This window comes from Lissotriton helveticus, chromosome 2_1, assembly GCF_964261635.1.
Source record: "Lissotriton helveticus chromosome 2_1, aLisHel1.1, whole genome shotgun sequence".
NCBI lineage: Eukaryota > Metazoa > Chordata > Amphibia > Caudata > Salamandridae > Lissotriton > Lissotriton helveticus.
The window spans coordinates 634,869,343-634,881,871 of NC_136059.1; positions in this window are offsets into that span (position 1 = coordinate 634,869,343).

The window sequence follows — 12,529 nt, forward strand, 5'->3', positions numbered from 1 at the left end:
TTCAGAACCAAGCAGCCAGAATTATCTATCTTAAGGATAGACGCTGTCATATCACCCCGCTGCTTAAAGATCTCCACTGGCTTCCAGTGGAGCAACAAGCTAAGTTTAAACCTGGCTGCATTCTTTTTAAAGCCATTCAAGATACTGTCTCAAGTTTCATCTCCTCGCAAATCAGTAAGCATGTACCTCAGCGTACTCTGAGATCTATGCATCAGAATCTTCTGACGGTGCCCAGAATCAATCAATCAATCAATCCTAGCATTTGTATAGCACGCTACTCACCCGGAAGGGTCGCAAACAGACGCAAACACATCAGAGGGACGCGGTTCTCTGTTCTCGGCCCGATGTTCTGGAATTCACTCCCTATCTCACTCAGGCTTGAGGTTGATTATGTGCAGTTTAGGAGACAACTCAAAACCTGGCTGTTATGCCTAGTGTACAACTAGATGCATCTTGCTTGCTCTTTTCTCTGCTGAGACTCTCTAGCGCCAAGAGACCTGTCAGTGGACGTGCACTTTAACAAATTCCCACTTAACATAACATAACATAAAAGAGTAATGTCTGCAAGATAGTGTAATGTGAGTGTGGTGGAAAATGTAACTTCAATACAATGTATAGGCATCATAGAGAGGTAACGCAGGACTGAGAATAAACAACATTGTCTTGTAGTACTGTGTTGGATTTTCTCTGCTCCTGCAGCTTGTCCTCAGTGCTGTACGGACCGTTCCCCAGAGCTTTTGAACTCAGGGATAACTGGACAATCCTTGAAAGAAAAATTTCCTGTGGTTCCGAAACTACAGAAACTAGATGCCACTACAATCACACAGAATTGAACTTTTAAGGGTTAGTGAGCTCAATAGTCAACACCTACTGTAAGTTAATGTAGGGTAAAACAATATGTATAAAGAATATACAGATATCGCTCAATTAATTTATTGTCCAGTTGGCACTTTTTTTATATAAGTACCGTTATGTTCAAATATTCCCCCATTGAAGAAAAATTAAGGTTTTTCTTGTAAATCCCTCACCCACCAGGGTTACTCCTTGGTGGCCTGCTACATCATTGCGTCCATCTCATTCTGCTGCCGATCGGGGCATGCTGCAATCTTGAATATGTGGTCTCCTGAGGTTTATCGAAATAGGCAATGAAGCAGAAGTGTCGCCTTGACAGGCAATAAATGGCACTTACTTTTCCTGAGGAACATTTACAGGGTTCAGATTAATGATAAAGTGGGGAGCACCAAAAAGGATACTACAATACCACATTTTGGCAAGAGGTTCTTATAAATAACCTGGCAGTAGGTATTAAGTTAGCACATGGAGTCAGTATGATGTTGTTCCCAATACGCAAAGCCTGTAGCAAAAGCTGCAGCCTAAGAGTGGGGGGGGGGTTCCAGATGCAACTTGGTAGATTGTCTAATACTCTGGATTATCACATACTCAAAGAAATGTGTTCTGGGGAAATATTTGCTATGAACATGTCTCTTGCAATTCTTTCACACAAAGTGCGTTCCTAGGATAATGAATCTAATCCAATGATGCATTTCAAGTACAAAAATGTAAATGCAGTCTTTTTTTCTTCAGGGTCACATTGATACATAGTTTTTTCCCTTTTGGGAAGGAACGCACCTCCTTCCGCCACCCAGTCTACTCTCTATTTGCCCCCTTTTGCTCTATTTCTCTACTACCAAGGATTGTTCTGCGAGTCTTCAAAAGCTGATTTCTTTTTACTTTACCCCTGTATGCTATCTCTACCTATAACCTAGTACAGCCACAAGTACTTGCCCTTGTACATTTACACCTACCTATACCCTAGCACCTTTCCACTGACTGTAACCCATACCTTTATCTACATTTTAGTACCTTTTCTCCTAGTTATACCCTAGTTCCCCCTCCCATTGCCCTACTACCTCTACCCAAGTCTTGAATAAAGTATATTTAATCCTACGTATACATTTAGCCATATTTATATCCTAGTACCTTTAACTTGTGTATTCCCATGCACCTCTGCTACAACCTATATCCTAGTAACACTAACCACATCCTCCTACCTCTGCCCCTGCCAATACCCCTACCCTGTCTATACTCTACTATCTCTCTCCCACCTATCTTCTTCTTTTTTCTACAGTCTAAAGCTTTGCAAGGAGTAAGTGAGCTATTGAAAGCTTGAGCCTGTCACAAGCCGACCTGACCTAAGGTCCTCTCGGTCTTTTGAAGCCAAAAGCGATCTGAGCTGAGAAGCTGTAGATTTTGCTTCTCCTGCACCCCTCTTGTGCACTATCAATTTATTCAACACCTCCTCCCTCCAGAGAATGGTCTGGCAAGCCCTGCGGCATATTTGAATTTGCACAATTAACTCTCTCCTAAGTTGCATCCAGGGGATGAGCAAATTATGTCATTGTGCAGAAGAGGCTTTAAGCGAGTCCTTCACGAAGGGCTTTGTCGTCTGTGTAGGCAGAGGCCACTGGCCAGAGACATTGCAATGCACCAAGGAATACAGAAAAGAAAGGACAAATGGTGGCAAATTCTGACCTTGGAATGATCATGGAACTGCAAAGATCATGTGCAGGAAGAGAGTGGTGGGTTGCTGCTGGCTTGGATATGTGTTGGTGCGGGCACTGAGCACACATTCTGAAAACATTTTACTGGCTTAACACAATACACTTATGCATTCAATTACTGGATGCAAGTGACATGATAGCCAAGTTTTTAGACGGTAGAGAGAAACCTAGAGCAAGGAAGACAGAAGAAGAAATAATGCAAGAGAGCAGGAGAAATTAAATGAATAACAGAGAAATAGGGAGCAAGTGTTAATGAAAGATAGGACAGCAGAGAAGAAGAGATAAACAGAGAGATGCCGCAAGGACTAAGTGAGGAAGTGAAGAGAGAGAGAGTGTAGCTAGAAAAAAGAGAGTAGAGTTAGAATAAAAACGAAAGAGAAGCAGATAGAAAAACAGAGCAATAAAAATGTTGCGAAATAGAAGGAGACAAAGAGAAAGGTGAGGCAGAAACTGAGATGAGTGAGACTAAAAAAAAGTGAATTAAATTTCACATGACTTTTGTTTTTATAAACGAGTATCTTTTCCACTCCCTGTGCCTGTTATCACTGTCCCATTTCTCCTTGCCTGTTATCTTGCACCATTGATTTATCTCCTGTGCCCCCCTTTTCCTTTGGATTTTAATTCTTCAAATCGAGAAAACCCTTGTGGGGTCATCAGACTAGTGTTATCCATTTTGGTTTTTCTCTCAAATGAGACAGTGACGTGTAACATTGGTCGATTTCCTGGGATGTATGCAGTCAAGCCAAATCAGAATTGTCTGCTGGGCAGGAAGGGTCCATTGAAAAGAAGTGTAGGAAAGTGAGTTATTAGTAGTTTGGGGTATTAATGCGTTTGGTATTAATGGGTTTGGAACCCCCCACAATTGACTTGAGGCGGAGGTTGGGTGCGGACGTGTGGTGGCAATTGTGAACTGCTCTTAACCCATTCTTAAAAACATATTGTATCCTGCGCTGATTACTAGTGCTTTTTAACATTTTCTTGCTGCTGGATTTTGTGTTTGTTCTAGCGACGTGGGCTAGCGCCTTATAGCTGCTCACTAGCGCCTACCGGCATCTTCCTACTGGGGCGGTCTTTCTCCAGCTCCTGCGCTGACTACAAGCGCTGCCATAATTCTTAGTCGGAGCTGCTTTCACTGGCTCCTGCGCTGAGTGCGAGCGCTTCCAACATTTTGTGTATTTTAAGTGGTTGTGTAATTTTACCTTACTGGGCATTTTTTCTTTCTCTCCTCCTTTCTACACCTGAGGCGGAACGCCGGGTGTACTCTTACTATCCCTTTCTCTTTTCTAAAGCTCGATCCCTCCGCTTTGTTGGGTGGCAACGGCATCGCGGGGGATCCTCTTTCACTTTCTCCATACCAACACAGTTGACGAGGTGCCGGAGGGTATCTCAGGAATTGTAGGCTGCCTGCATTGGGAACGGCCATTTTTGGAGGAGTCAGGCACGCTGGTCGGCGGACCAGTGGTGCGGGCTGCCTCACTTTTGCCTGCTCATGTATAAAATTGAGTCTATGATCTGCCCCTGGTTGATTGGAACCCCCCCGCAATTGACTTGAGGCGGAGGTTGGGTGCGGACGTGTGGTGGCAATTGTGAACTGCTCTTAACCCATTCTTAAAAACATATTGTATCCTGCGCTGATTACTAGTGCTTTTTAACATTTTCTTGCTGCTGCATTTTGTGTTTGTTCTAGCGACGTGGGCTAGCGCCTTATAGCTGCTCACTAGCGCCTACCGGCATCTTCCTACTGGGGCGGTCTTTCTCCAGCTCCTGCGCTGACTACAAGCGCTGCCATAATTCTTAGTCGGAGCTGCTTTCACTGGCTCCTGCGCTGAGTGCGAGCGCTTCCAACATTTTGTGTATTTTAAGTGGTTGTGTAATTTCACCTTACTGGGCATTTTTTCTTTCTCTCCTCCTTTCTACACCTGAGGCGGAAAGCCGGGTGTACTCTTACTATCCCTTTCTCTTTTCTGACGCTCGATCCCTCTGCTTTGTTGGGTGGCAACGGCATCGCGGGGGATCCTCTTTCACTTTCTCCATACCCACACGGTTGACGAGGTGCCGGAGGGTATCTCGGGAATTGTAGGCTGCCTGCATTGGGAACGGCCATTTTTGTAGGAGTCAGGCACGCTGGTCGGCGGACCAGTGCTGAGGGCTGCCTCACTTTTGCCTGCTCATGTATAAAATTGAGTCTATGATCTGCCCCTGGTTGATTGGAACCCCCCCGCAATTGACTTGAGGCTGAGGTTGGGTGCGGACGTGTGGTGGCAATTGTGAACTGCTCTTAACCCATTCTTAAAAACGTATTGTATCCTGCGCTGATTACTAGTGCTTTTTAACATTTTCTTGCTGCTGCATTTTGTGTTTGTTCTAGCGACGTGGGCTAGCGCCTTATAGCTGCTCACTAGCGCCTACCGGCATCTTCCTACTGGGGCGGTCTTTCTCCAGCTCCTGCGCTGACTACAAGCGCTGCTATAATTCTTAGTCGGAGCTGCTTTCACTGGCTCCTGCGCTGAGTGCGAGCGCTTCCAACATTTTGTGTATTTTAAGTGGTTGTGTAATTTCACCTTACTGGGCATTTTTTCTTTCTCTCCTCCTTTCTACACCTGAGGCGGAAAGCCGGGTGTACTCTTACTATCCCTTTCTCTTTTCTGACGCTCGATCCCTCTGCTTTGTTGGGTGGCAACGGCATCGCGGGGGATCCTCTTTCACTTTCTCCATACCCACACGGTTGACGAGGTGCCGGAGGGTATCTCGGGAATTGTAGGCTGCCTGCATTGGGAACGGCCATTTTTGGAGGAGTCAGGCACGCTGGTCGGCGGACCAGTGGTGCGGGCTGCCTCACTTTTGCCTGCTCATGTATAAAATTGAGTCTATGATCTGCCTCTGGTTGATTGGAACCCCCCCGCAATTGACTTGAGGCGGAGGTTGGGTGCGGACGTGTGGTGGCAATTGTGAACTGCTCTTAACCCATTCTTAAAAACATATTGTACCCTGCGCTGATTACTAGTGCTTTTTAACATTTTCTTGCTGCTGCATTTTTTGTTTGTTCTAGCGACGTGGGCTAGCGCCTTATAGCTGCTCACTAGCGCCTACCGGCATCTGCCTACTGGGGCGGTCTTTCTCCAGCTCCTGCGCTGACTACAAGCGCTGCCATAATTCTTAGTCGGAGCTGCTTTCACTGGCTCCTGCGCTGAGTGCGAGCGCATCCAACATTTTGTGTATTTTAAGTGGTTGTGTAATTTCACCTTACTGGGCATTTTTTCTTTCTCTCCTCCTTTCTACACCTGAGGCGGAAAGCCGGGTGTACTCTTACTATCCCTTTCTCTTTTCTGACGCTCGATCCCTCCGCTTTGTTGGGTGGCAACGGCATCGCGGGGGATCCTCTTTCACTTTCTCCATACCCACACGGTTGACGAGGTGCCGGAGGGTATCTCGGGAATTGTAGGCTGCCTGCATTGGGAACGGCCATTTTTGGAGGAGTCAGGCACGCTGGTCGGCGGACCAGTGGTGCGGGCTGCCTCACTTTTGCCTGCTCATGTATAAAATTGAGTCTATGATCTTCCCCTGGTTGATTGGAACCCCCCCGCAATTGACTTGAGGCGGAGGTTGGGTGCGGACGTGTGGTGGCAATTGTGAACTGCTCTTAACCCATTCTTAAAAACATATTGTATCCTGCGCTGATTACTAGTGCTTTTTAACATTTTCTTGCTGCTGCATTTTGTGTTTGTTCTAGCGACGTGGGCTAGCGCCTTATAGCTGCTCACTAGCACCTACCGGCATCTTCCTACTGGGGCGGTCTTTCTCCAGCTCCTGCGCTGACTACAAGCGCTGCCATAATTCTTAGTCGGAGCTGCTTTCACTGGCTCCTGCGCTGAGTGCGAACGCTTCCAACATTTTGTGTATTTTAAGTGGTTGTGTAATTTTACCTTACTGGGCATTTTTTCTTTCTCTCCTCCTTTCTACACCTGAGGCGGAACGCCGGGTGTACTCTTACTATCCCTTTCTCTTTTCTGACGCTCGATCCCTCTGCTTTGTTGGGTGGCAACGGCATCGCGGGGGATCCTCTTTCACTTTCTCCATACCAACACAGTTGACGAGGTGCCGGAGGGTATCTCAGGAATTGTAGGCTGCCTGCATTGGGAACGGCCATTTTTGGAGGAGTCAGGCACGCTGGTCGGCGGACCAGTGGTGCGGGCTGCCTCACTTTTGCCTGCTCATGTATAAAATTGAGTCTATGATCTGCCCCTGGTTGATTGGAACCCCCCCGCAATTGACTTGAGGCGGAGGTTGGGTGCGGACGTGTGGTGGCAATTGTGAACTGCTCTTAACCCATTCTTAAAAACATATTGTATCCTGCGCTGATTACTAGTGCTTTTTAACATTTTCTTGCTGCTGCATTTTGTGTTTGTTCTAGCGACGTGGGCTAGCGCCTTATAGCTGCTCACTAGCGCCTACCGGCATCTTCCTACTGGGGCGGTCTTTCTCCAGCTCCTGCGCTGACTACAAGCGCTGCCATAATTCTTAGTCGGAGCTGCTTTCACTGGCTCCTGCGCTGAGTGCGAGCGCTTCCAACATTTTGTGTATTTTAAGTGGTTGTGTAATTTCACCTTACAAGGCATTTTTTCTTTCTCTCCTCCTTTCTACACCTGAGGCGGAAAGCCGGGTGTACTCTTACTATCCCTTTCTCTTTTCTGACGTTCGATCCCTCTGCTTTGTTGGGTGGCAACGGCATCGCGGGGGATCCTCTTTCACTTTCTCCATACCCACACGGTTGACGAGGTGCCGGAGGGTATCTCGGGAATTGTAGGCTGCCTGCATTGGGAACGGCCATTTTTGTAGGAGTCAGGCACGCTGGTCGGCGGACCAGTGCTGAGGGCTGCCTCACTTTTGCCTGCTCATGTATAAAATTGAGTCTATGATCTGCCCCTGGTTGATTGGAACCCCCCCGCAATTGACTTGAGGCTGAGGTTGGGTGCGGACGTGTGGTGGCAATTGTGAACTGCTCTTAACCCATTCTTAAAAACGTATTGTATCCTGCGCTGATTACTAGTGCTTTTTAACATTTTCTTGCTGCTGCATTTTGTGTTTGTTCTAGCGACGTGGGCTAGCGCCTTATAGCTGCTCACTAGCGCCTACCGGCATCTTCCTACTGGGGCGGTCTTTCTCCAGCTCCTGCGCTGACTACAAGCGCTGCCATAATTCTTAGTCGGAGCTGCTTTCACTGGCTCCTGCGCTGAGTGCGAGCGCTTCCAACATTTTGTGTATTTTAAGTGGTTGTGTAATTTCACCTTACTGGGCATTTTTTCTTTCTCTCCTTTCTACACCTGAGGCGGAAAGCCGGGTGTACTCTTACTATCCCTTTCTCTTTTCTGACGCTCGATCCCTCTGCTTTGTTGGGTGGCAACGGCATCGCGGGGGATCCTCTTTCACTTTCTCCATACCCACACGGTTGACGAGGTGCCGGAGGGTATCTCGGGAATTGTAGGCTGCCTGCATTGTGAACGGCCATTTTTGGAGGAGTCAGGCACGCTGGTCGGCGGACCAGTGGTGCGGGCTGCCTCACTTTTGCCTGCTCATGTATAAAATTGAGTCTATGATCTGCCTCTGGTTGATTGGAACCCCCCCGCAATTGACTTGAGGCGGAGGTTGGGTGCGGACGTGTGGTGGCAATTGTGAACTGCTCTTAACCCATTCTTAAAAACATATTGTATCCTGCGCTGATTACTAGTGCTTTTTAACATTTTCTTGCTGCTGCATTTTTTGTTTGTTCTAGCGACGTGGGCTAGCGCCTTATAGCTGCTCACTAGCGCCTACTGGCATCTGCCTACTGGGGCGGTCTTTCTCCAGCTCCTGTGCTGACTACAAGCGCTGCCATAATTCTTAGTCGGAGCTGCTTTCACTGGCTCCTGCGCTGAGTGCGAGCGCTTCCAACATTTTGTGTATTTTAAGTGGTTGTGTAATTTCACCTTACTGGGCATTTTTTCTTTCTCTCCTCCTTTCTACACCTGAGGCGGAAAGCCGGGTGTACTCTTACTATCCCTTTCTCTTTTCTAAAGCTCGATCCCTCCGCTTTGTTGGGTGGCAACGGCATCGCGGGGGATCCTCTTTCACTTTCTCCATACCCACACGGTTGACGAGGTGCCGGAGGGTATCTCGGGAATTGTAGGCTGCCTGCATTGGGAACGGCCATTTTTGGAGGAGTCAGGCACGCTGGTCGGCGGACCAGTGGTGCGGGCTGCCTCACTTTTGCCTGCTCATGTATAAAATTGAGTCTATGATCTTCCCCTGGTTGATTGGAACCCCCCCGCAATTGACTTGAGGCGGAGGTTGGGTGCGGACGTGTGGTGGCATTTGTGAACTGCTCTTAACCCATTCTTAAAAACATATTGTATCCTGCGCTGATTACTAGTGCTTTTTAACATTTTCTTGCTGCTGCATTTTGTGTTTGTTCTAGCGACGTGGGCTAGCGCCTTATAGCTGCTCACTAGCACCTACCGGCATCTTCCTACTGGGGCGGTCTTTCTCCAGCTCCTGCGCTGACTACAAGCGCTGCCATAATTCTTAGTCGGAGCTGCTTTCACTGGCTCCTGCGCTGAGTGCGAACGCTTCCAACATTTTGTGTATTTTAAGTGGTTGTGTAATTTTACCTTACTGGGCATTTTTTCTTTCTCTCCTCCTTTCTACACCTGAGGCGGAACGCCGGGTGTACTCTTACTATCCCTTTCTCTTTTCTAAAGCTCGATCCCTCCGCTTTGTTGGGTGGCAACGGCATCGCGGGGGATCCTCTTTCACTTTCTCCATACCCACACGGTTGACGAGGTGCCGGAGGGTATCTCGGGAATTGTAGGCTGCCTGCATTGGGAACGGCCATTTTTGGAGGAGTCAGGCACGCTGGTCGGCGGACCAGTGGTGCGGGCTGCCTCACTTTTGCCTGCTCATGTATAAAATTGAGTCTATGATCTGCCCCTGGTTGATTGGAACCCCCCCGCAATTGACTTGAGGCGGAGGTTGGGTGCGGACGTGTGGTGGCAATTGTGAACTGCTCTTAACCCATTTTTAAAAACATATTGTATCCTGCGCTGATTACTAGTGCTTTTTCACATTTTCTTGCTGCTGCATTTTGTGTTTGTTCTAGCGACGTGGGCTTGCGCCTTATAGCTGCTCACTAGCGCCTACCGGCATCTTCCTACTGGGGCGGTCTTTCTCCAGCTCCTGCGCTGACTACAAGCGCTGCCATAATTCTTAGTCGGAGCTACTTTCACTGGCTCCTGCGCTGAGTGCGAGCACTTCCAACATTTTGTGTATTTTAAGTGGTTGTGTAATTTCACCTTACTGGGCATTTTTTCTTTCTCTCCTCCTTTCTACACCTGAGGCGGAAAGCCGGGTGTACTCTTACTATCCCTTTCTCTTTTCTGACGCTCGATCCCTCTGCTTTGTTGGGTGGCAACGGCATCGCGGGGGATCCTCTTTCACTTTCTCCATACCCACACGGTTGACGAGGTGCCGGAGGGTATCTCGGGAATTGTAGGCTGCCTGCATTGGGAACGGCCATTTTTGGAGGAGTCAGGCACGCTGGTCGGCGGACCAGTGGTGCGGGCTGCCTCACTTTTGCCTGCTCATGTATAAAATTGAGTCTATGATCTGCCTCTGGTTGATTGGAACCCCCCCGCAATTGACTTGAGGCGGAGGTTGGGTGCGGACGTGTGGTGGCAATTGTGAACTGCTCTTAACCCATTCTTAAAAACATATTGTACCCTGCGCTGATTACTAGTGCTTTTTAACATTTTCTTGCTGCTGCATTTTTTGTTTGTTCTAGCGACGTGGGCTAGCGCCTTATAGCTGCTCACTAGCGCCTACCGGCATCTGCCTACTGGGGCGGTCTTTCTCCAGCTCCTGCGCTGACTACAAGCGCTGCCATAATTCTTAGTCGGAGCTGCTTTCACTGGCTCCTGCGCTGAGTGCGAGCGCATCCAACATTTTGTGTATTTTAAGTGGTTGTGTAATTTCACCTTACTGGGCATTTTTTCTTTCTCTCCTCCTTTCTACACCTGAGGCGGAAAGCCGGGTGTACTCTTACTATCCCTTTCTCTTTTCTGACGCTCGATCCCTCCGCTTTGTTGGGTGGCAACGGCATCGCGGGGGATCCTCTTTCACTTTCTCCATACCCACACGGTTGACGAGGTGCCGGAGGGTATCTCGGGAATTGTAGGCTGCCTGCATTGGGAACGGCCATTTTTGGAGGAGTCAGGCACGCTGGTCGGCGGACCAGTGGTGCGGGCTGCCTCACTTTTGCCTGCTCATGTATAAAATTGAGTCTATGATCTTCCCCTGGTTGATTGGAACCCCCCCGCAATTGACTTGAGGCGGAGGTTGGGTGCGGACGTGTGGTGGCAATTGTGAACTGCTCTTAACCCATTCTTAAAAACATATTGTATCCTGCGCTGATTACTAGTGCTTTTTAACATTTTCTTGCTGCTGCATTTTGTGTTTGTTCTAGCGACGTGGGCTAGCGCCTTATAGCTGCTCACTAGCACCTACCGGCATCTTCCTACTGGGGCGGTCTTTCTCCAGCTCCTGCGCTGACTACAAGCGCTGCCATAATTCTTAGTCGGAGCTGCTTTCACTGGCTCCTGCGCTGAGTGCGAACGCTTCCAACATTTTGTGTATTTTAAGTGGTTGTGTAATTTTACCTTACTGGGCATTTTTTCTTTCTCTCCTCCTTTCTACACCTGAGGCGGAACGCCGGGTGTACTCTTACTATCCCTTTCTCTTTTCTGACGCTCGATCCCTCTGCTTTGTTGGGTGGCAACGGCATCGCGGGGGATCCTCTTTCACTTTCTCCATACCAACACAGTTGACGAGGTGCCGGAGGGTATCTCAGGAATTGTAGGCTGCCTGCATTGGGAACGGCCATTTTTGGAGGAGTCAGGCACGCTGGTCGGCGGACCAGTGGTGCGGGCTGCCTCACTTTTGCCTGCTCATGTATAAAATTGAGTCTATGATCTGCCCCTGGTTGATTGGAACCCCCCCGCAATTGACTTGAGGCGGAGGTTGGGTGCGGACGTGTGGTGGCAATTGTGAACTGCTCTTAACCCATTCTTAAAAACATATTGTATCCTGCGCTGATTACTAGTGCTTTTTAACATTTTCTTGCTGCTGCATTTTGTGTTTGTTCTAGCGACGTGGGCTAGCGCCTTATAGCTGCTCACTAGCGCCTACCGGCATCTTCCTACTGGGGCGGTCTTTCTCCAGCTCCTGCGCTGACTACAAGCGCTGCCATAATTCTTAGTCGGAGCTGCTTTCACTGGCTCCTGCGCTGAGTGCGAGCGCTTCCAACATTTTGTGTATTTTAAGTGGTTGTGTAATTTCACCTTACAAGGCATTTTTTCTTTCTCTCCTCCTTTCTACACCTGAGGCGGAAAGCCGGGTGTACTCTTACTATCCCTTTCTCTTTTCTGACGTTCGATCCCTCTGCTTTGTTGGGTGGCAACGGCATCGCGGGGGATCCTCTTTCACTTTCTCCATACCCACACGGTTGACGAGGTGCCGGAGGGTATCTCGGGAATTGTAGGCTGCCTGCATTGGGAACGGCCATTTTTGTAGGAGTCAGGCACGCTGGTCGGCGGACCAGTGCTGAGGGCTGCCTCACTTTTGCCTGCTCATGTATAAAATTGAGTCTATGATCTGCCCCTGGTTGATTGGAACCCCCCCGCAATTGACTTGAGGCTGAGGTTGGGTGCGGACGTGTGGTGGCAATTGTGAACTGCTCTTAACCCATTCTTAAAAACGTATTGTATCCTGCGCTGATTACTAGTGCTTTTTAACATTTTCTTGCTGCTGCATTTTGTGTTTGTTCTAGCGACGTGGGCTAGCGCCTTATAGCTGCTCACTAGCGCCTACCGGCATCTTCCTACTGGGGCGGTCTTTCTCCAGCTCCTGCGCTGACTACAAGCGCTGCCATAATTCTTAGT